This window comes from Vulpes lagopus, chromosome 17 (genome assembly GCF_018345385.1).
Source record: "Vulpes lagopus strain Blue_001 chromosome 17, ASM1834538v1, whole genome shotgun sequence".
In the NCBI taxonomy this organism is placed as follows: domain Eukaryota; kingdom Metazoa; phylum Chordata; class Mammalia; order Carnivora; family Canidae; genus Vulpes; species Vulpes lagopus.
In genome coordinates, this window is record NC_054840.1 from 15,367,703 (window position 1) to 15,389,446 (window position 21,744).

The window sequence follows — 21,744 nt, forward strand, 5'->3', positions numbered from 1 at the left end:
TATGCCAAAAGAACATTGCATTCTTTTGTTTTCTGTGTGAAAAAAACAAAAGATCATTGTGATATGTTCATTTCTTCCAACCAATATTTACTGAATGCCTTCTATGTGCCAGGCACTATGCTAGGGTTTGAGTGTACATGCCCCCTGCCCTAAACTAGGGAGACTAAAGATTGTAATGAATAAACAAGCAAAAAAGTAAGTATAGTAAAACAAAATACATTTTGATATATGGCAAATGTTGTAAAAGAAAAAAAGAGTATTGTAAAGAATGAATTGTAGAGGACAGAATGGAGGCACAGAGACTCCAAAGCCTGTGATCTCTAAACTTGTAAGGGAGGAAAAATATTTTTCCTTTACCCTTCTAAGTTCTTGGCTAATACCCCTGCAATAAAAGGTATGAGACTCATAAGGCACTAAATATATACCATATGCCCATATGTGTGTGTGTATATATATATATATATATATATATATATATATATATATATAATATTATTAGCACCAAGCTAATAAGCAAGCCCAGGTAAAGATGAAAATGAAGAGCCTCATCTCAACATCATGAAGGGCCCAAGAGGCAGGAGGGAGGATATAGAGGTGGTCACCCTCATCTTTAGATGTGAAGACTCAGTCCTGCCTCTCTTCCTCTTTTGACCTTCTTCTCAAAGAGAAGTGATGGCAACACCCGAAGCTCTGTGGATATTCCAGATGCATGTCGTAGCTTATCAGAGAGAGAGGCATGGCATGGGAGTGGTGCCTGTCCAGAGCAAGAACCCTATATAGCCCCGAGAATCATTTATCATTTGCAGACCTGGGGAAGATGGAGCAGATGCTTGATCATGAGATATAGACCTCAGAGTTAAAAGGCCTCTGTGTGGTTTGAGCTCCACATGGACTTCCATTAGTCTGGATGGAGGGAGGAGTACTCACGGAAGGACATTAAGAGACACATAATGGGTCTCTCCTGGAGACTTTCTTTCAGACAAAGTAAGAAATCCTGGAAAAGAGGCCTCATATCTTCTTCAGGTCTACTTGCTTTGTCCACAGCCAGAAATCTGGGTGATGCAAGGAAATATAACATCACCTTCTGGAAAAAAAAGTAGGCCTGGTTATACCATTTCTGCTCAGAGAATCTATTTTTCTCTTTGACAGGAAATGGGGATGCTGACTGGATGTCACTTTATCTTCATTCATGGATCATCAGCATCACAATTTCTCTTTAGAGGATTTGTACTGGGCCAACAACTTCCTTTTTTTGCTAACGTGGCCCTGTAGGTACTACACTTATTATCACATGACTCTCAGTGTGTGACCTCAGTGTGTATCACCTGATCCATGGGCCAGGATCCTGGGCCTTTGGGAAATGGATTTTGAGGACCTGATATTGAACATCTGGTGTGAGTCCTGGAATGCAGATGACAGGGGGACTATTACAGAGAACTCTACCAACACCATCTTTTCTTCATGACCCGGGACAAAACTCATGGAGCTGCCTGCCAATCAAGGGAGAGATATATGCCATGTAATAATACAGATGATGGTGGTGATGATAGCTTATATTTATTAATATCACTAACAATATAATACCTTATTTACTGTTGGTATTTAATAGGTAATAGTGTGGGCACTGTTCTAAGTAGCTCAAGTAAGACTGTCACAAAGTGGCATGTGAAAAGGGCTCTGCTAAAAGACAGACCCTATGTTCTTAGAGAAGGTTGCAGTGGGGAAGAGATTATTTGGGGCTGGAACACCTGCAGAGGTTCCTTCCGGTTGCTGGGATTCCACTTGGGCCTTCAAGGATGGACAAGGTTTGGAAACTACCTGCAGCAGGAGCCTCTCTTTCCTGATATGTCAGAAGCTTTCCAAAGACAAGGCCTGCATCTCCTCCCTCCCTCTCCTCTACTACTCTGCACTCTAAACTGCATATTTCTTGAATGCAGAAAATGTCTTGATCCTTCCTTGGTGCCCCACCACAGCCCAGCAAATGGGTGTTGCTGGGGCCCCTTGATCTGATTAGTAAGCATGACTAGTTCGGGTTAAGACCAAACAACCTATGACCACATTCATCAGGGTTGTGGTTTAATATTTCCCTGGCATAACCTGAACTTGGCCTTCTCCCAGGCCAGGACTCAGGAAGCACATTTACATGTGGAGGTGGAGGCAGTATCTCTTCCTGTGGAAGTCTCTGCCGGAGATCAGAGCAGGACATATTCAAGAGGGTACACATTCAGAGGAAGATCCAGGCCTTTGCAGAAGACACTACCGTGGCTCCTTATGCTCTGTAGGATCCAACCATTCCCAAATTTAGCAAGGCTCTTAATTATCTGCTTATCCAAGCCCCAGTTTTTAATAATAGCTGCCCTGCAAAGTTGTTGGAAAATTGAAGATTATAGATATACTGTAGTGTATAATAAATATTAATAAGTAAGAGTTACTGCAGTTACTTGTGTCTGGAATAGAAACAGCAGCCTTGCCTGCTGTGCCTGACAATTAACACAACAGATCATTTAGGGCCAAGGGTACTTCTGGTACCCACACTTTCATTAGGGATTGAGGGGATAGCAGCGAGGTCCTTTCTGAACTCTGGGAGCTATGAGGACAGCCCAGGTATTGGAGAATGCCACTGCCTTCACCAAATTCCCAAGTATGGTGTGAGAAGCCTGCCATCATTGTTGTCAGATCATATATCACATATCACACACTCCCTCTCCACTCGCCCTTCAACACCCTCTCTGAGGTGTTGGGTGCTGAGGACCTTTGCATACATTTGCCTTCTACCCCTAGGACTGCTCTGAGAAGGCACCTGCTAGGACGTATAGGGAGCTTGGGCACCAAGAGTGGGGAGAAAGTGTGCAGCTTTAAAGGGCCCTCATTGGAGAGCCTGCTGAAGTCTTGCTTAGTTTTCAGAGAGAATCACACATCTACCTTATCGGATCCCCTTGCAGTTGTTTCTCTTCTCCGAGTTCCTCATGTCCTGCAGAATGTAGCCCAGAACTACCTACCATCCAAATCACTGCTCTCCATCTGTGCCCTTTTTGCAATACTTCTCATATTAACCTCTTTGTATAGTATTAATCAAAATTAACATATTGATGGGATTTAGGACACACTACCCCCAAATATGGCACCTTAGCATACTAAGTATCTTCAGCTGAAGGAATTAAAAAAAAAAAAACAATATATGCAAGAAAGTCACTCTGACCTTCCACCTCCTCTCTTCTTCCTTGAAACAGGTTATAAAACTCCCATGTGAAAGGTACCCTTCCCGTGCCAGAAGAAGAAAGACATTCTTATTATGGAGATGGGAATTTGGAGCCAAGAAATCTGTACAAACAGACCTTGTTAAATTCACCTTTATCTTCCTACTTACTTCTACACTATTTACTACCCTTAGCCCAAATCCCTTTGTCTTGCAAATTCTTCACAAAGTTATTGGGTTTTGTTTTGTTTTATTTCTTTGTCTAAAAGATATAAAAGCTTCCTGCTCTGGTCACTTATTCTGCTTGTCATTCTCTTGTGAAGGTTCTCATGTACATGTAAAAATTCAATAAATGGGAATGGTTTTCTCCAGTTAATCTGGCTTTCCCAGTTTAATTTTCAGACCCAGCCAGGGACACTAAAAGGCTTGAAGAAAACTTTTTCCTCCCTTATGGCATCAAAGAGACAGGACTCATGGGAGGGACATGTTTTAAAGAGGAAATGTCTGGAAGGGATAAAACAGAACAGAAGTGGTATGCTGGCATCTAGGGGAAGAAGTGGAAGGCTTTTCTTCCCCATTTCTTTCCTTCCTTCCTTCTTCCCCAAGAATCGGTCCTCATACTGGGTGAGAAGTGCCTAAAATTAAAGCTGTGAATTGGTTCATGGTACTAAAAGTCTTGTCCATCTATCTGCAAGGATTTGGTGCAAATTTGTTATATTTTATTCTACTGGAAAAAAAATCCACTATCATTCTCTTTCTCCTCTTCTTCCCTCACCCTTTTCATCTAATTATTTTTTTAGGCTTCCCTATGGCAAACAATGCCTCAGATTTTACATTGTTGGTCATTACAGTTATTTTCCTTTAGCAAGGAATATTACCTAAAGTATATGTAAAAAAAAAATGCCTTGCTTTGGGAACATCTGGGTGGCTCAGTAGTTGAGCGTCTGCCTTAGACTCAGGGCATGATCCCAGGGTCCTAGATTGAGTCCTGCATCGGGCTCCTGTGGGGAGCCTGCTTCTCCCTCTGCCTATGTCTCTGCCTCTGTCTCTCTGTGTCCCTCATGAATAAATAAATAAAATCTTAAAAAAGAAAAAAAAGAAATGCCTTGCTTTGGAATTGCTAAAAGAAACAAAAGAAAACAAAGCAAAAAATGCTCCTGAGATGACTGAGAATATATCCTAGCACAGACTGATTATCAGTGAACTGATTTATCTTTCAAAATGTACTGCTAAAGGACATATATGTTTAAAGGCAAAATAATTCTCATACAAATATAAAATTAATATGTGTTAAAGGTTTTATTTAATTATTTCATGAATGGAGAGAGAAATCAGTAAGGTATTTTAATTGGATTGAAGGAGAATTCAAAGCGAGAGCCAGAGAGATGTGTTTGAGTTGTAAAAATGAATTGACATATAGATGCAAAACTGGCTTTTTATACCAGGGTGGGGAGAAAAATCAATTGCCCCTTCACTGCACAGAATTCATTTGCACATTTATGGCCAAGAGTCATTTGCATTGTTCTCAGTTATCTCTCATTTACAGAGTTATAAATGGATACAAAATCAGAGGAGGTAACTTGGAAAGATGCACGGGATAGAACACTCAGTAAGCTTTTTTGGATACTAACCCTTTATTAGATATGTCATTTGCAAATATCTCCCATTCCATAGGTTGCCTTTTAGTTTTGTTGATTGTTTCCTTCACTGTGCAGAAGCTTATTATTTTAATGAAGCCCCAAAAGTTTATTTTTGCTTTTGTTTTCCTTGCCTCAGAAGACATATCCAGTAAGAAATTGCTTTGGTTGATGTCCAAGAGATTATTGCCTGTGTTCTCCTCTAGGATTTTTCTGGTTTTAGGTCTCATATTTAGGTCTTTCATCCATTTTGAATTTATTTTTTGTGTGTGTGGCATAAGAAAGTCGTCCAGTTTCATTTTTCTGTATGTTGCTGCCTAGTTTTCCCAGCATCATTTGTTGAAGACACTGTCTGTTTTCCATTGGATATTCTTTCCTGCTTTGTGGAAGATTAGTTGACCACAGAGTTAAGGGTCCATTTCTGGGTTCTCTATTCTGTTCCATTGATCTATGTGTCTATTTTTGTGCCACTACTATACTGTCTTGATGACTACAGCTTTGTAATACAGCTTGAAGTCCAAAATTGTGATGCCTCCAGCTCTGGTTTTCTTTTTCAACATTCCTTTGGCTATTTCGGGTCTTTTCTGGTTCCATACAAAATTTAGGATTGTTTGTTCCAGCTCTGTGAAAAATGCTGATATTTTAATGGGATTCTATTGAATGTGTAGATTATTTTGGGTAGCATAGACATTTTAACAATATTTGTTCTTCCAATCTATGAGCATGGAATGTTTTCCATTTCTCTGTATCTTCCTCAATGTCTTTTGTAAGTGTTCTATAGTTTTCAGAGTACAAATCCTTTACCTCTTTGGTTAGGTTTTTTTCTAGATATTTTATGGGTTTTTTTTTTTTTTTTTTTTTAATGATAGTCATACAGAGAGAAAGAGAGAGAGGCAGAGACACAGGCAGAGGGAGAAGCAGGCTCCATGCACCGGGAGCCCGATGTGGGACTCGATCCCGGGTCTCCAGGATCGCGCCTTGGGCCAAAGGCAGGCGCCAAACCGCTGCGCCACCCAGGGATCCCTATTTTATGGGTTTTGGTGCAATTGTAAGTGGAATCGATTCCTTGATTTCTCTTTCTTCTGGCTTATTGATGGTGTATAGAAATGCAACTGACTTCTGTACATTGATTTTATATCCTGCACCTTTGCTGAATTCCTGTATCAGTTCTAGCAATTTTTTGGTGGCATCTTTGAGTTTTCCACATAGAGTATCATGTCATCTGTGAAGAGTGAAAGTTTGACTTCTCTGTTAATTTGAATACCTTTTATTTCTTTTTGTTGTTTAATTGCTGAGGCTAGGACATCCCTGTAGTGTTCCTGACCTTAGGGGAAAAGCTCTCGGTTTTTTCCCATTGAGGATGATATTTGCTGTGGGTTTTTTATATATGGCTTTTATGATATTAAGGTATCTTCCTTCTATCTCTACACTGTGGAGAGTTTTATCAAAAGACAGTGCTCTTGTCTATTATTGAGACATCTATAATGTCTATTGCATCTATTGAAAGGATCATATGGTTCTTCTCCTTTCTTTTATTAATATCATATTTGCAGATGTTAAACCACCCTTGCAGCCCAGGAATAAATCCCACTTGGTCATGGTGAATAAACCTTTTAATGTACTATTGAATCCTATTGGCTAGTATCTTGGTGAGAATTTTTGCATCCATGTTCGTAAGGGATATTGCTCTGTAATTCTTTTTGATGGAGTCTTTGTCTAGTTTTGGGATCAAGGTAATGCTGGCCACATGGAATGAGTTAGGAAGTTTTCTTTCCATTTCTATTTTTTTGAAACAGTTTCAGAAGAATAAGTATTAATCCTTCTTTAAATGTTTGGAAGAATTCTTCTAGGAAAGCATCCAACCCTGGACTCTTGTTTGTTGGAAGATTTTTGATCACTGATTCAATTTCTTTCCTGGTGATGGGTCTGTTCGGGTTCCCTATTTCTTCCTATTTCAGCTTTGATAGTTTATATGTTTCTAGGAATGCATCCGTTTCTTCCAGGTTGCTTAATTTGTTGGCATATAATTGCTCACAATATTCTCTTCTATTGTTTGTATTTCTTCAGTGTTAGTTGTGATCACTCCTCTTTCATTCATGATTTTATTTGGGTCCTTTCTTTTTTCTTTTTGATAAGTCTGTCAGCTAAGGGTTTATTAATCTTAATTCTTTTTTTTTCAATCTTAATTCTTTCAAAGAACCAGTTCTTAGTTTCATTGATCTATTCCACTGTTTTTTTTTTCCGTATCATTGATTTCTGCTTGAATCTGTATTATTTCTCTTCTCTTGCTGAATTTAGGTGTTATTTACTGTTCTTTTTCCAGCTCCTTTAGGTGTAAGGTTAGCTTAGTATTTGAGACTTTTCTTGTTTCTTGAGAAAGGCCTGTATTGCTATATACTTCTCTCCTATGGCCCCTTTTGCTGCATCCCAAATGTTTGGAAGGCTCATGTTTTTATTTTCATTTTTTATTTCATGTATTTTTAAAAAATTCCTCTTTAATTTCCTGGTTGGCCTATTCATTCTTTAGTAGGATACTCTTTAACTTCCATGTATTTGGGTTCTTTCTGAATTTTTTGTTATTGAGTTCAAGCTTTAAGGCCTTGTGGTCTGAAAATTACATGATAAAATCTCCATCTTTTTGTACTGGTTGAGGCCTGAATTGTAACCCAGTATGTGATCTGTTCTGGAGAATGTCCCATGTGCACTTGAAAAGAATGTGTATTCTGTTGCTTTGGGATGAAATGCTCTAGATATATCTATTAAGTCCATTTGGTCCAGTGTGTCATTGAAAGCCCTTATTTCCTTGTTGATTTCTTTGCTTAGATTATCTGTCCATTGCTGTGAGATGTTAAAGTCCCCTACTATAATCTTTAATGTGTTTCTTTAATTTTGTTATTAGTTGGCTTATATATTTGGCTGCTCCCAAGTTAGAGGCATAATAAATAATTATAATTGTTAGATCTTGTTGGATAGATTCTCTTATGATATAGCATCCTTCTTCATCTCTTATTACAATCTTTGGTTTAAATCTTGCTTGTCTAGTATCAAATTTGCTACCCCAGTTTTCTTTTGATGTCCATTAGCATGATAAATGGTTCTTCACCCCTACACTTTCAATCAGGAGGTGTAGGTGTCTTTGGATCTAAAATGAGTCTCTTGTACACAGAATATTGATAAGTATTTTTTTATCCAATCTGATATGCTATGTCTTTTTTTAAGATTTTATTTATTTATTCATAAAAGACACAAAGAGAGAGGCAGAGACATAGGCAGAGGGAGAAGCAGGCTTCATGCAGGGAGCCTGATATGGGACTCCATCTGGGATCCCAGGATCATACCCTGAGCCAAAGGCAGAGGCTCAACTGCTGAGCCACCCGGGCTTTCCTATTATGTCTTTTTATTGGAGCATTTAGTCCATTTACATCCAGAATAATTTTTGAAAGATGTGAATTTAGTGCCATTGTATTGCATGTAAAGTCACTGTTTCTATAGATTGTCTCTGTTCCTTTGTGATCTTTGTTACTTTTGGGCTCTCTTCACTCAAAGGATCCCCTTTAATACTTCTTGCAGGGTTGCTTTAGTGTTCACAAATTCCTTTAGTTTTTGTTTGTCCTGAAAACTTTTTTTTTTAAGATTTTTATTATTTATTCACGAGAGACACAGAAAGAGAGGCAGAGACAGTGGCAGAGGGAGGTGAAGCAGGCTCCATGCAAAATAAGAGAATATCAAATAAGAAACAAAATAGAACAAAACAAAACTAGATCCTGGGTATATTTTGATCAGCTTATTAAAAGAAACTAGATTCCAAAATAGGAAAAAAAGAACTTACATATATACAAAAGTAAAATAAAATAAAATACAATGAAAGGAAACAAAAATAAAATATATATATAACACATATATATATACAAATAAAAAGGAATAAAAAGGAATTTAAAAATAAAATAGTTAAAAAAATAAAACTGAAAGACTAAAGAATTAAAAAAACAAACAAACAATGCTGTATACAGTTTTCCTCAAGAACTGAAGTTTTGTAGCTATGACCAGTAAACTTGGTGCTAGCCAGTTGTTCCTGCTGCTCTTCTGGGGGGGAGGAGCCTGTTGCGCTGATTCTCAGGTGCCCTTATACCGTGAAAATGCATTCCCTTGCTAGGAGGCCTACCTCAGTGTAAGTGGCTCTGGATTCCACTATATCGCAGTTTTGCTCCCTGCAGGCTTTTAGCACCAGTGGGGGAGATGAAAATGACAGCACCCCATCTCTAGCCTTGCAGCTGAAAATCCACACCTCACATCCTTCAGCGAACCCTCGCAGAAAAGCAGTCCATCACTTCTGTCTCCCTGGTTTCCATCTGAACTCTGTGTTCACCCAGCCTGTGGCCGAGTGTTTTTCCTTTTATCTCAGGCATGCGACTGAGTTTCGAGTCTTCAGATTTTACAGACTCCTCCAGCACAGATTTGTGATGTTCTTCCTGGAGGGAGGGAGGGGGGCTCTCACCAGGGTTCTGCCTTTTGCTGGGCCCCAGAGAGTGGTCACCCTACTGCACAGCAGTTCCCAGTTTATGGCAACACCAAGCAGAAAGCCAGCACCTAGACTCACTGTTTTCAGCTGGCTTCTCTACTCTGATACCTTGGAACTTGGCCACACTCAGGCACCCTCAGTCATCTTGTGACCTCAGGGATCCTGAGACTACCCTGTCCTACCTGGGATTCCGCCCTACTTCACCAGTTGAGCACCTATAAGCCAGGGATGTCTCCCATTGTAGCAGACTTCTAAAAGTTCCGATTTTGCACTCTGTTGCTTATAATACTTTGCAGTAGTTTCCTTAATCCTGCTCTCTCCCCACTGCTGTATTGTCCAATATATCACCCCACATTCAAGTCTCTGCACCTCCTACCTTCCAAAATGTGGTTGCTTTTCAATTTATAGGATTGCAACATTTCTTTTCTCAGGTCTCCGATTGACTTTGCAGGTGTCAGAATGATTTGATAACTAGCTGAATTCCAGGTACCAGACGAACTTAGGGTCCTCTACTCCTCTGCCCTCTTAACTCCTCAGACCTAAAATTTGTGTTTGACAGAATAAAAAACTATCACTGTAAAACATATTTTTTCTAATCTAAGTATGTTTACATAAGTATATGTTACCAAGGAATATGATAGTTGGCTATATTAATGTTAGTGTTCACAATGATATATATATATATACATACATATATGTGTATATGTATATGTACATATATATATATATATACAAATAAAGCACAAGATTTCCATTTAAATTTGAGTTTCAGAAAAATAATGACTTTTTAGTATAAGTATGTTGGGTAGGTAACTACACTTCAACCTTACTAAGCTAAGTTTTACTCTGATTTTTCTAATTGTGAAGAGGTGGTAATTCAAGACATGGAAGAAGCTAAAAGTTTTAGGGGTTTTTAAACTTTACTTTTATTACTCATTGTAGGTGAGGACAACGTTTTCATTGACCTAATTATGGTTCCTAGCTGGAATGAAAATGAACCTACAAAGACAGGAGAAAAGCATTCAAATGTATTTAACAGAAGTTTTATATGACACAGGAGTCTTCCTTCATAGGGAAGTGAAGATCCAGAGAAAGGGCTAATTCGAGTATTTGAGTATTTTTATGGCAGGCTGATGAAAAGTGGGTAGTCCTGAAGAAATACGGTAGGTCAGAGTGTGAGGTAAATGTGGTAAACTATAGAAAACTTAGCAAGACCTATTCAGTCAGATTCTTTTCTGTGTCCTTTGTCTTCAGAGATAAGAATGCTCCTTTCTGGTTATAGGGAGGGACTTCTCTCATGAGGGTGTTATGACCTGTTTCAGGAAAGAAGAGGTAGGTGGAGTGTCAAAGTAACTTTCCTGCTTCTACTGTTTTCTCAAACTCCTTCAATTTAAAATATTCAATATGCCAGTGTATCATATTTTGGCATAATGTGTCCTGAACCCCATCACTACCCACGACAATGCTAAGCAATAATTACTACTTGCATTTCTGTATGAACACCAGCAGGCCCAAATTGCCCAGGAGGGAAGTGATCTGACCACATTACAACTTTTTTTGATGCAAGAATGGTGAGCCTGTGGTGACGTCCAATCACACCTGCTTATATCACTTTAGGCAGATTCAATTATGATAACCAACCACAACTTTCGATCTCTTTCAGGACACTGAAAGACACATCCCTCCCTCTTTCCTCATTAAGAACAAATAGCAAGCATGACTCTGGGATATAGAAGGACACCTTACAGGAATTTCACAAATATGACATGTTTTCTTCCCTATAGCGTTATCGTAATTTATCTTTTTGGACAGGTTCAGACCTTGGTTTGTTTAACAGTCCATTTACAGTTAATTCTTCTTATTCTGTCAAAAGAAAAAGCCATAATGTGGTAAAGAAAGAGTGTTTCTTATAACACCATGCAAGGCCATAATTGTGTGAATAAAGAAGAGAGTAAAATTTTGGGAGAGTTTCAGAGGTGGAGTCAACAGTTTGATATGTGATTAAATAGGAGGAATAAATTGAGGCAGGTGTTGAGAATGATTCCCAGGCTTCTGGGGCTTATAGGTGAATGGATGGTAGGGCCTGGAAAACAGGGGAGGAGCAGGGGGTTTGGCTTCTATATAAAAGAGACTGTGTAGTAGAGGTGGGATATGAATTTTGTTGCTTTTCTCTCCTGCATATTCCCCTTCCCTTCAGGGGCTTGTCCACAGTCTGAATAATTTTACTGAGCAAACTACTTTATTTATTTTTTTTTAAATTAATTTTTATTGGTGTTCAATTTACCAACATACAGAAAAACACCCAGTGCTCATCCCGTCAAGTGTCCACCTCAGTGCCCGTCACCCATTCCCCTCCAACACTCGCCCTCCTCCCCTTCCACCACCCCTAGTTCGTTTCCCCGAGTTAGGAGTCTTTATGTTCTGTCTCCCTTCCTGATATTTCCCAACATTTCTTTTCCCTTCTTTTATATTCCCTTTCACTATTATTCATATTCCCCAAATGAATGAGAACATACACTGTTTGTCCTTCTCCGATTGACTTATTTCACTCAGCATAATACCCTCCAGTTCCATCCACGTTGAAGCAAATGGTGGGTATTTGTCGTTTCTAATGAGCAAACTACTTTAAATGTTAGTTTATTTTCTGTTTTAAGAAGCCAGATACCTATGTTATGCCATCAGAGCTTTTGATCCACCTAAGATGATCAGTGTTCCCATAATGAATTCCTATATATTCCAAACCAAAGCAAATAAACATGAAATTGTAATCACCCTGCTGAAAACCAACCTCATGCTTTGGAGCCAAAATATAACCAACACAAAGAATTTGGAATAAAGAAGAAAAATAGCTTTGTTGCTTTGCAGGGTGAAGGAGGCTGCTGCAGGCCTTCTAAGCTGCAAGCTGGCTGAGAGGAAGGGGCTGGAGGGGTGGAGGGAGGAGGGAGTGGGTAGAGGGAAATACAGTCTAGCTGGTTTTGCCAGGAATTGTGTACTGTTGTTGGCCTTCTTTGTCTTGTCTTTAGGGTATTAACAGAATCCTGGCACAAAAAGTTAGGAAGGGAGGAATGGAGGTTTACAGAAGAGAAGAAAAAGGTAACTTAGTTTAAAACCAAGCCTCACTGAAGCATTAGTGCAGCCATTTTGCTTTTTGTTCAACTTTATGGATTTAAGCAGTTTCAACCCTACTCAGCAGTTTTTGAGGTAAAATGCACAATTTCCTGTTAGGGTCTTTTGAGATACCGAAAATAGCCTGGACATACCCCTCTCTCCTCCTCCCAATGTGCCTAAGTCATGATTAGTGCCCTATAAATAACTGCTGAGAAATAAATCTTTTTGTAGATTTCATTTAGCTCTAAAGTACAATTCGAAGATTTACTAGAAACTTTTCTTCTGAATCACCCACTAGTACCAAAATTGATTTTGATTAAGTAAGTAAGGTTTATTTTGGTTTTCTTACATAACTAATGTTGCCCAAATAATTGCAACCTTATCTATTAGAACAGCACTAGCAACAGAGCACCGTGTCGCAATTCAGTGTAAAATCTTTTGGCTTCCCTCATGGAATAGGATCCAAACTCAATTTACAATCCTTGATGGTTTGGCTCATGTCTGCCCTTCCAATTAATTTAATCTATATTCCGTCCTCCAAAATATGTTCTGAGTGTACACCTCTGCCTGAAGAGCCAGTTTCTCTCCTTTTCATCTACGCATATTCTCACTTTACTCATATTGAAAGACGAAACTCAAATGTCACCACCCCTCAGGGTTTTTTTTTTTTTAAGATTTATTTATTTATTTATTTATTAAAGACAGAGAGAGAGAGAGAGAGAGACAGACAGACAGAGACACAAGAGGAGGGAGAAGCAGGCTCCATGCAGGAAGACTGATCCCATCCAGGGATCCCCACCCCTCAGGTTTTATTTGGAAATCCTCCAGCATCCAACATATAGCCTGCTCAAAGACGGAAGCAAATAATGTCTGCTAAAGAAGTGAGGTTTTTTTTAATGTTTCATTCTAAAAACCTTACATTGGATTATCAACCCAAAATTCTTCTAGATTACAACCAATTTAGTCAATTAAAAAAAAAAAAAAAGAAGGGCAGCCCGGGTGGCTCAGTGGTTTGGCGCCGCCTTCAGCCCAGGGCATGATCCTGGAGACCGGGCATCGAGTCCCACATCGGGCTCCCTGCATGGAGCCTACTTCTCCCTCTGCCTGTGTCTCTGCCTCTCTCTCTCTCTCTGTGTGTGTGTCTCTCATGAATAAATAAAATCTTTAAAAAAAATAAAAAAAATAAAAAATTTAAAAAAATAAAAAAAGAAAAGACTGCTAGCATCCTTGAAAAGAAAATCTTTGATAATACCTTTTGGAAAATAAACACAGAATATATTCTTTTACTCCTATTTTCTTTAATCCAAAGTGTTTTTCATATACAATAACCATTTTCATGTAAACATGTCTTCAGAAACACTTGTTTTAAATCATTATCTTTTGTTATGACAATTGACCACTCAATTTAAATGGTAAAGCTGCAATGAGGGGGATGAGTAACATGCTGTACTCCTTAAGGTTTCTACTACATGAGAATACAAGTGGTAAACTGCAGATCAGGGCTTTGCTCCCTGAATTCACGTTTTAGTTAAGGGTGGGGAGATGGTCAATAAATAAATGGGTAAGTCATATATCAAAGTAATCATGATCTACAGAGATTTAAATTTTTAAATAGGATGATTGAGTAACCATTTTAGAATGGAGGCTCTGGGTGGGGCGGGGCTTCTCTGAATAGACCTAGTCCAGCTGAGATCTGAAGACAATGTAAAATTCAGGGGAAAGAGCATTCCACACAGAGGGGTCTGTGGCACAGTGGGGAGACTCAAGTGGTACATGAGGTAGGTGAAGAGCCACACGTAGATCAGGTAGTTCTTTGCCAATAGGCATAAGGAGTGTGGATTTTAATCTCCAAGTAAAGAAGAAGCCACTGGTAGAATTTAAGAAAGGGAGTAACATATTCTAGACTATACTCTATGTCGTTAGTTTTGGTGTTTGGTTTTTTTTTTTTCTTTTTTAGGATTTTATTTATTCATGAGGGACACAGAGAGAGGCAGAGACATAGAGGGAGAAGAAGGCTCCCTGCGGGGAGCCTGATGCGGGACTCCATCCCTGGACCTGGGATCACGACCTGAGCCACAGGCAGAGGCTCAACCACTGAGCCACCCAGGTGCCCCATTTGTTAGTTTTATTAGAGAATGGATTTGGGGGGTGAGGCCAGTTGGAAGGCAAGTAGTTGTCCAATCCACAGATGATTTCAGCTCAGACTATGATTGAAAATGGAGATATTTATCCAATTTTAGAAGATGAGTTAAGAGGGACCCCTGGGTGGCTTAGTGGTTGGGCGTCTGCCTTCCGCCCAGGGCGTGATCCTGGAGACCCAGGATCCCTGCGAGGAACCTGCTCCTCCCTCTGCCTGTGTCTCTGACTATAGGTCTTTCATGAATAAATAAATAAAATAATAATAATTAAAAAAAAAGAAGTTAAGAGAATTTGCTGGCCCATTGGATTGCGAGGAAGCAGAAGTGTCATTTCATTTCAGAATCCCTTTCAGCCTCCCTGTGCGGTTCTTAGGATTCTTTGTAACGTCATACAGGTTCCTCCTTAAGGAGCTCTGACACACGCTCATTTTATATTTGTATATTTGCACACAAATAAATAGATTTCTGTGATCTTACCTTTTAAAAATAACCGATCCTCAACAGACTGAAATGAAGAGCGAATAGAAGAGGCCTAAGGGCAGCATGTGTAGAAGTTTGGGTCAGGGGTCATGTTCTATCAGGCCTCCTACATGGCAGCGGGCCACGAGCCCTGTTAAACGCTGGCAGCGCAGCCCTGAGACACGGCGGCCCCTCGGTGGAGTCCCTCTGAGGAGGCCAGAGCCGCAGTCACCGCGCCTGACACGATGCGGGCCCAGCCACCCCGCCGCCCTCCTGGAAGGTCTTGAACAAAGACCACAGAGAAAGGCACAGCCTGCTCAACCTGCTGATAACCCTGCAGAAAAGGCTGATGAACCAATGGAGCATTAAGTCACAAACCAGTCTATATGTGTATTATCGAATATGTAAGAACGCAGGAGCCCTTACTGATGACAGTAATCTATACTTTGAACCAAAAGATGCAGCGTGGTCTTCTGGAATGTTTTAGGAATCGGTCCAGATGTGTTTTTCCCAAGTAACTTGTCTGAACCACATAATGGTGTGCGTTTTTCTTTGAGAGGGTCTATATACTCATTCTCTAGAAAGTATAATTATCTGTACTAATGTTTTTATATGAAGAACATAGTGTCTTTGTGGTTTTAAAGACAATTGTGAAATAAAATTGTTTCACCTGAAAAAAAACAAAAAAAGGACCAAAGGCTCCGAGAGGAATTTGCACAAGATTACACAGCAGAGCTGTATCCTGGGTAGTCTAAGCGTTCTCCTCGTTGTCAAAGGAACATAATACCTTACCCGTGAAATGTTTGAGCTGGTGCCTTACAGCCCTCTTACCAATGGTGAGTCTGTCCATCCACCCCAGCGCAGGGAGGAATGCTTTTGGGGTCCGGAGCCCACAGTCAAGAACGGATTCTTTTTTTAAAGATTTTATTTATTTATTCATGAGAGATACACAGAAAGAGAGGCAGAGACACAGGCAGAGGGAGAAGCAGGCTCCATGCAGGGAGCCCGACGTGGGATTCGATCCCGGGTCTCCAGGATCACGCCCTGGGCATAATAAGGTGGCGCTACACCGCTTTGCCGCCTGGGCGGCCCAAGAATGAATTCTTGAGATGTTTTCTTGAGACATTAGACTTTAGACTTTTATCTATGGTATATATTGAAAATACTAACGCCCAGTTTGACATTTGTGGGTTTTTTTTGTTTGTTTTTTTGTTTTGTTTTGTTTTGTTTTGTTTTGCTTATGATGAAGCCTTCCTAAACGGCTGATTCCAACATATCTTGTAGCTACATGACAAAAGACGAAAATAATCCAGGGTTAGGAAACTGGGGATCTGCTCCTATTGGACTAGTCAATGGTGATTTTCAGCTTTGAGGAGAAAGAAAAAAACATACTAAAGGATCCCGTAGCTTTTCCTTTATCTTACTAAGGCTTTCCGTTTCAAAGTTTGTTCATCCTAGATGGTGGGTAGAACCAGAAGATATTTCAGGAAACCACCTTGTGGTCATCCTATACAAATAGGTAAGTGTTGTTATACCCAAGGTTAGTTCTTACTTTTCAGTTGCAAAATAGTGGATTTCCAATTCTATCATGCCCTCTACATTTTTTCTGTATTAAAAGAGCTTTGCTTCCCCCCTTCCCCATTTTCCTTTTTGTCTTCTTGGTTTTTTAATGAGTATCATTATGAATTTTCAGATTTTGTTTTTATTTACTCAATATGATATAATTCATTACCATCTGTAGTCCTTTTTGATGCTCAAATTGTCTCAGATTTGGCCAGTGGGAGTCTCCATAACCATTCCTGTAACCTTTGACCTATTTCCAACAGCCTTTGAGTTCTTTCTTTTTCCCTTACACAAGATATTTCAGGCTCATCTTGTATTTTACCTGCCCCAGATCTAAACTGCCATTTCTCCAAGGAGTTCTGATTCCTTTCAATGAGGTATAATATTTAGAAGCCAAGATCTGGGCTTTAGGTGTACACATTGCTGCTGGGATGTCATTGCCTCTTGATCCTTTTAGTTTTCTGTTGGCATGTTCCTCTTTTTCATTCTTTAGTTTGGCTGAGTATTTCACTCTGGGAATATACCTTTTTTTTTTTTTAAACCATTCTCCTAAGAACATTTAGGTTATTTCCAATATTTTGCTACTGCAAATAATGTCACAATGAATAACCTTGCACATATGTTTTTTTCAGATCTATGGTTTGGTATCTTCAGGGATAATTCCAGCCAGTGAGATTGCTACATTAAAAGGCAAATGCAAATGTAGCTTTGCTAGATGTTGCCAAATTCTTCTCAGAAGTCATACCATTTCGTATTTCCAGTAGTGGATGATATTATCCTTTTTCCATAGTCTCACCAACAGAATTATAGAATATATTATCAAACTTACACATTTTTGCAAACATGATGGGTGAGAAATGATATCTAAATGTAGTATTAATTTGCACTTCTCTAATAGCAAAGCTAAAGTTTTTTTCATTTGTTGAAGGATCACTTGAATATCATTTATTGTTAACTGTATGTCTTTTGTTCATTTTTCTATAGAGTTTTTGGCTTTTAAAAAATGTTAAGTATTATTTTATATTAAGAACATAACACCTTTCTTTATGATATACTTTGCAAATTATAAACTCCCAGTTTGTCTTCTGATTTTGTTTGTTTGCCACAATTTTTATTTTTATGTGGTTGAATTTATCAGTATTTCCTTTTATTGTGTCTGGATTCTGAGCCATAGTAGTACTATAGTACAAAAAACTACTATAAAACTACTATAAATTTTAGCATTAATTTTTTCCCATCACAAATGGTTTGAAATCTACAAACTTATTTATTTTGATGTCTTCAACACATAATACTATAGTCATCAGTGGTCTCATGACTAAAAGTTTTTACACCTCTTTTTTCCTTCTTTGTGAAGAATTCACTCAAAATAACCTGATTCTGACATTTTAGAAAGCCATCTGACAGTATATATTGAGGCATAAAAATATTCATCCTTGAAATAGTATCCTAGGGAAAAAGTCCTAAACCCAGTATCTAATATAGTGACCAGTATTTATTAGTTATTCAGTCAATATTTGCCAAATGAAGGAATAAATATGGGGGAGAGGAAGTACACACATGAAGATGTTTATTGCTGAATTAGTTACATGAAAAATTGACTGCAATCTTAAAAACCAATAGTAGAGAAATAATTAAGCTATAATATATCTACTTCATTGAAAATGACATAACACTGAAAAATGATGGTTCTGAGACACATATAGTAATATGATAAAGACATATATGAATGTGCTTAAAGGTGAAAAAAGCAAATTACTAAATCATCAAAAATACCTATTAAATATATATGCACACTGAAGAAAAAGAAAAACTGGAAGAAAATGTGGGAAAATGCTAACAGAGTTGTATTTTCCTATTTTCCAAACTTTCTATTTTTGATGAAAAACTAAAATTTGTTAAATAGCCATTCTCTCTGCTCCCTAGCTGTTCTTAGACTCCAAGTAGAGAGACGGGAGATCATTTTAGAATGAGAAGTAGGCCATGGCTTAAGAGAGAATTTAAACCTTTGCAGAGGTACAGTGTGGAATTCTCACCAAACCACTGATGGCAGGAGCTTGATTGTATACAAAAGACCACTGTGAATGCCTAGCACAATTTTAGGTGGCTGGATGGCTTTGAGTCTCAGATATCTTCTCTGTAAATGAGGATAATGATGGTGCTAACCCATAGAGTTAATGTAAGGATTAAATGTGAACATGCACATGAAATGCTTAGAACAGATCTTGGCCTACGTGAGTGCATGTTAGCTGTTTTGTTTTTTGGTTTCTGGGGTTTTTTCTTAAATTATGAAAACTTGGTTACAATGCCCTCGTGTGTCTGTTCATTGCAATATTTCTGGTCTTTAAAAGGATTTTTTATTACTTTAGATCAGTGCATTTGAAGTAACAGTTTTAGGGCCATCCATTTCCACTCATGTTGTGTATAGACTATGAAGATTAAATAGCTCTTTTGACAATAATGTTTTTTCCTTGAATATAAAACTAACACACATTCACTCTACAAAATTTGGAAAATAATGAGAGCTATGAGGAATTCTAGCAATAATGTAACCACTCAAACATTTTGGTCTGTATTATATTTTCTGTCTAGTTTATATATGTGTATATAGATATTTGGGCTTTATTTTTACCAATTAGGGTCAACCTTTCTACACAAGATTAAATTTTAAGATTACTGTAAAATGTTTCTTTTGTTTTAAAATGAGCAGAAAACTAACTGATAATAAAGCTTATCCCATGGTAAATAGAAGATGATATTTTGCCACTTTAATCTCTCATGTTCCCCATCAATAAGCAACTACAGTAGATACATTGAACTTGAGTGGGAAAATGCTTTAAAGTGAAAGAAAATCCAACCTGATATAGAAATACAGTATCACTTACATATATCTTGAGGAGGAATGTATGAGAACCAGTTTATTGTACTAAGGAGGCTTTTTTTTAAAGATTTTATTTATTCATGAGAGACACACAGAGAGAAAGGCAGAGACACAGGCAGAGGGAGAAGCAGGCTCCATGCAGGGAGCCCGATGTGGGACTCCATCCTGGGTCTCCAGGATCATGGGCTGGGCTGATGGTGGTGCTAAACCACTGAGCCACCCAGGCTGCCCGTCTTCTTTAAAATAATAATGAGTATGAACTACCCTTTTATATAGCTTTCACTTTTGAGGCATGTAAATTTTCTACAAATTAAAAAATTAATATTAACACAAAAAGTTAAACAAGAGCCAAAGCTTAAATTTTAATACAAATAGCAAAATCAGCCTAAAATCAACATCATATTTACAATATAACCACACAAAAAATCAACTCAAAAAACTTTTGAACACAACACTCTGAATCAGGATAGAAAGAAAGAAAAAGAAGTCTTGAACTTTCCTGAGTGAGTTTATTAGAGATAGTTAATAATGGTATAGTGATTCTGAAAATATTTTGTTGTGTTGTAGCAGAAAGCAAATGAATAAATATACTGGTGCTTTTTGGAGCCAGATTTTTTTGTAGGATAAGGGATACAAATAGGAATGAGGAAGATAAAGAAAAATCCTATGGTGTGGATTCAATTTGGAAGTATCAGTATTATTTAAAATATATATATTTCTTACTTTTTCTACTGAATGGGCCTGTAAACAATGACACTTCAGTAACAGTAAACACAGCTTCATTATTTGTTTTGTTTTGTTTTGTTTTGTTTTTTTAAAGAAAATGGAAGCCTGCTTTTATTGATGCACACATCGACGGACCTGTAATTGGAAGGGGTGGTGACGTTAACATGACACTCGTGGTTAACACAACGGAAACATGAGGGCAGGAGATGGCTTTGCAGGGACATGATGCCTTCATAAGTTAGGGAAACGGACTGCTAGCTGGCTGCCCTTTCATTTCATGTTCTTCACAAACTCCTCTCCCTTTTTGATGGAGGCCTTCAGCTCAGAGATGGCTTCTGCTATCATCTTCTCTTCAAAAGGCGAGATTTTGCCAATGCCTAGATTCTTCTCGATGCCCTTTTTCCCCAGCAGTAACGGTGTGGAGAAATAGGCACAGTCTGCTTCCTGGGATTTAACAAAGGAACATTCGACAACTTCCTTCCCGTTCATTGCATCCACAAGGGAGAAGGGAGAAGACAAACCGGGCTCCAGCATGCCATGGGCCGGGTGGCAGAGCCTGCTCCAGCTTTGGCCTTCACCACCTGCGCCGGCCTCCTGGGTCCGCCCAGTGACAGCTGTCAGCTGGTCCTGGGGAAGGTCCACCTTGGGAGTGCCCTGAGAGATCAGGGGGATGGTGGTCTTCCTGGCATGACCGCCAATGACAGGAACATTGGCGCAGGATCTAAACCCTTTAGTTCTGCAATGAAAGTGTTGGCCCTGACAATGTCCAGGGTCTTCACCCCAAAGATTTTATTGGGGTCGTAAGCTCCGTGTGTCTTGAAAACCTCCGTTGCAATTGGGATGGTGTTGACCGGATTTGAAATGACGCAGATCATGGCCTTGGGGCAATGCTGGGCGCAGGCCGCAGTCAGGGTGGCCACAACTGAGGCGTTGGTGCTGAACGGGTCATCCCGTGTCATGCCTGGTTTTCTTGGGACTCCGGCTGGAATAACCACCGCATCGCAGCCTTTGAGGCAAGCCGGCAGCTGCTCGGGTCCGAGGTAGCCTTTGGTTGCTCTGGTCTGGATGTGGCTCAGATCTGCGGCCACTCTGGTGTAGGAGCAATGTCGCAGAGGGTCGGGCGGCTCACTAGGGGCTGTTCTTGAGAAGCAGCGCAAGGGGCTGCCCAATTCCTCCGGAAGCCCCAAGCACAGCTACTTTAGCATTGTTCTGGGATGGTTGGTTGGAGCAGGCGGGGAGCCCAAGAGCAGGCGCAGGCGGCTGGCAGGTGACACCAACGACCTCCACACTGCCCATTATTTGATTTCTAAATACCATTCCCCAGTGAAAGGAACCAGGGCTCCTGAGAAACAGTTAATTCCAGGTCTGAGGCAGCTAAGTAGGGGAAGTACAAAGTGACTCATTGGTCTTTTAAACAAGGAAGTACTAAAGACTAATAGGAACATAGCAATAGAATATAGGAACTAGCTCTTCTGGGCAAATTTAGGACAATTGGAGCATCAAAAAGGAATAATAAA

The 21,744-nt window shown here is 39.2% G+C and overlaps 1 protein-coding gene and 1 pseudogene across 1 annotated transcript in view; one reads left to right on the forward strand and one right to left on the reverse strand.

Annotated features, from left to right (window-relative positions):
• The window catches only part of KPNA4 (karyopherin subunit alpha 4), a 189,256-nt gene that overhangs the window by 18,370 nt on the left and 149,142 nt on the right, over positions 1-21,744 (forward strand). The window lies entirely within an intron of this gene.
• On the reverse strand, positions 20,287-21,523 carry LOC121477310 (annotated as a pseudogene).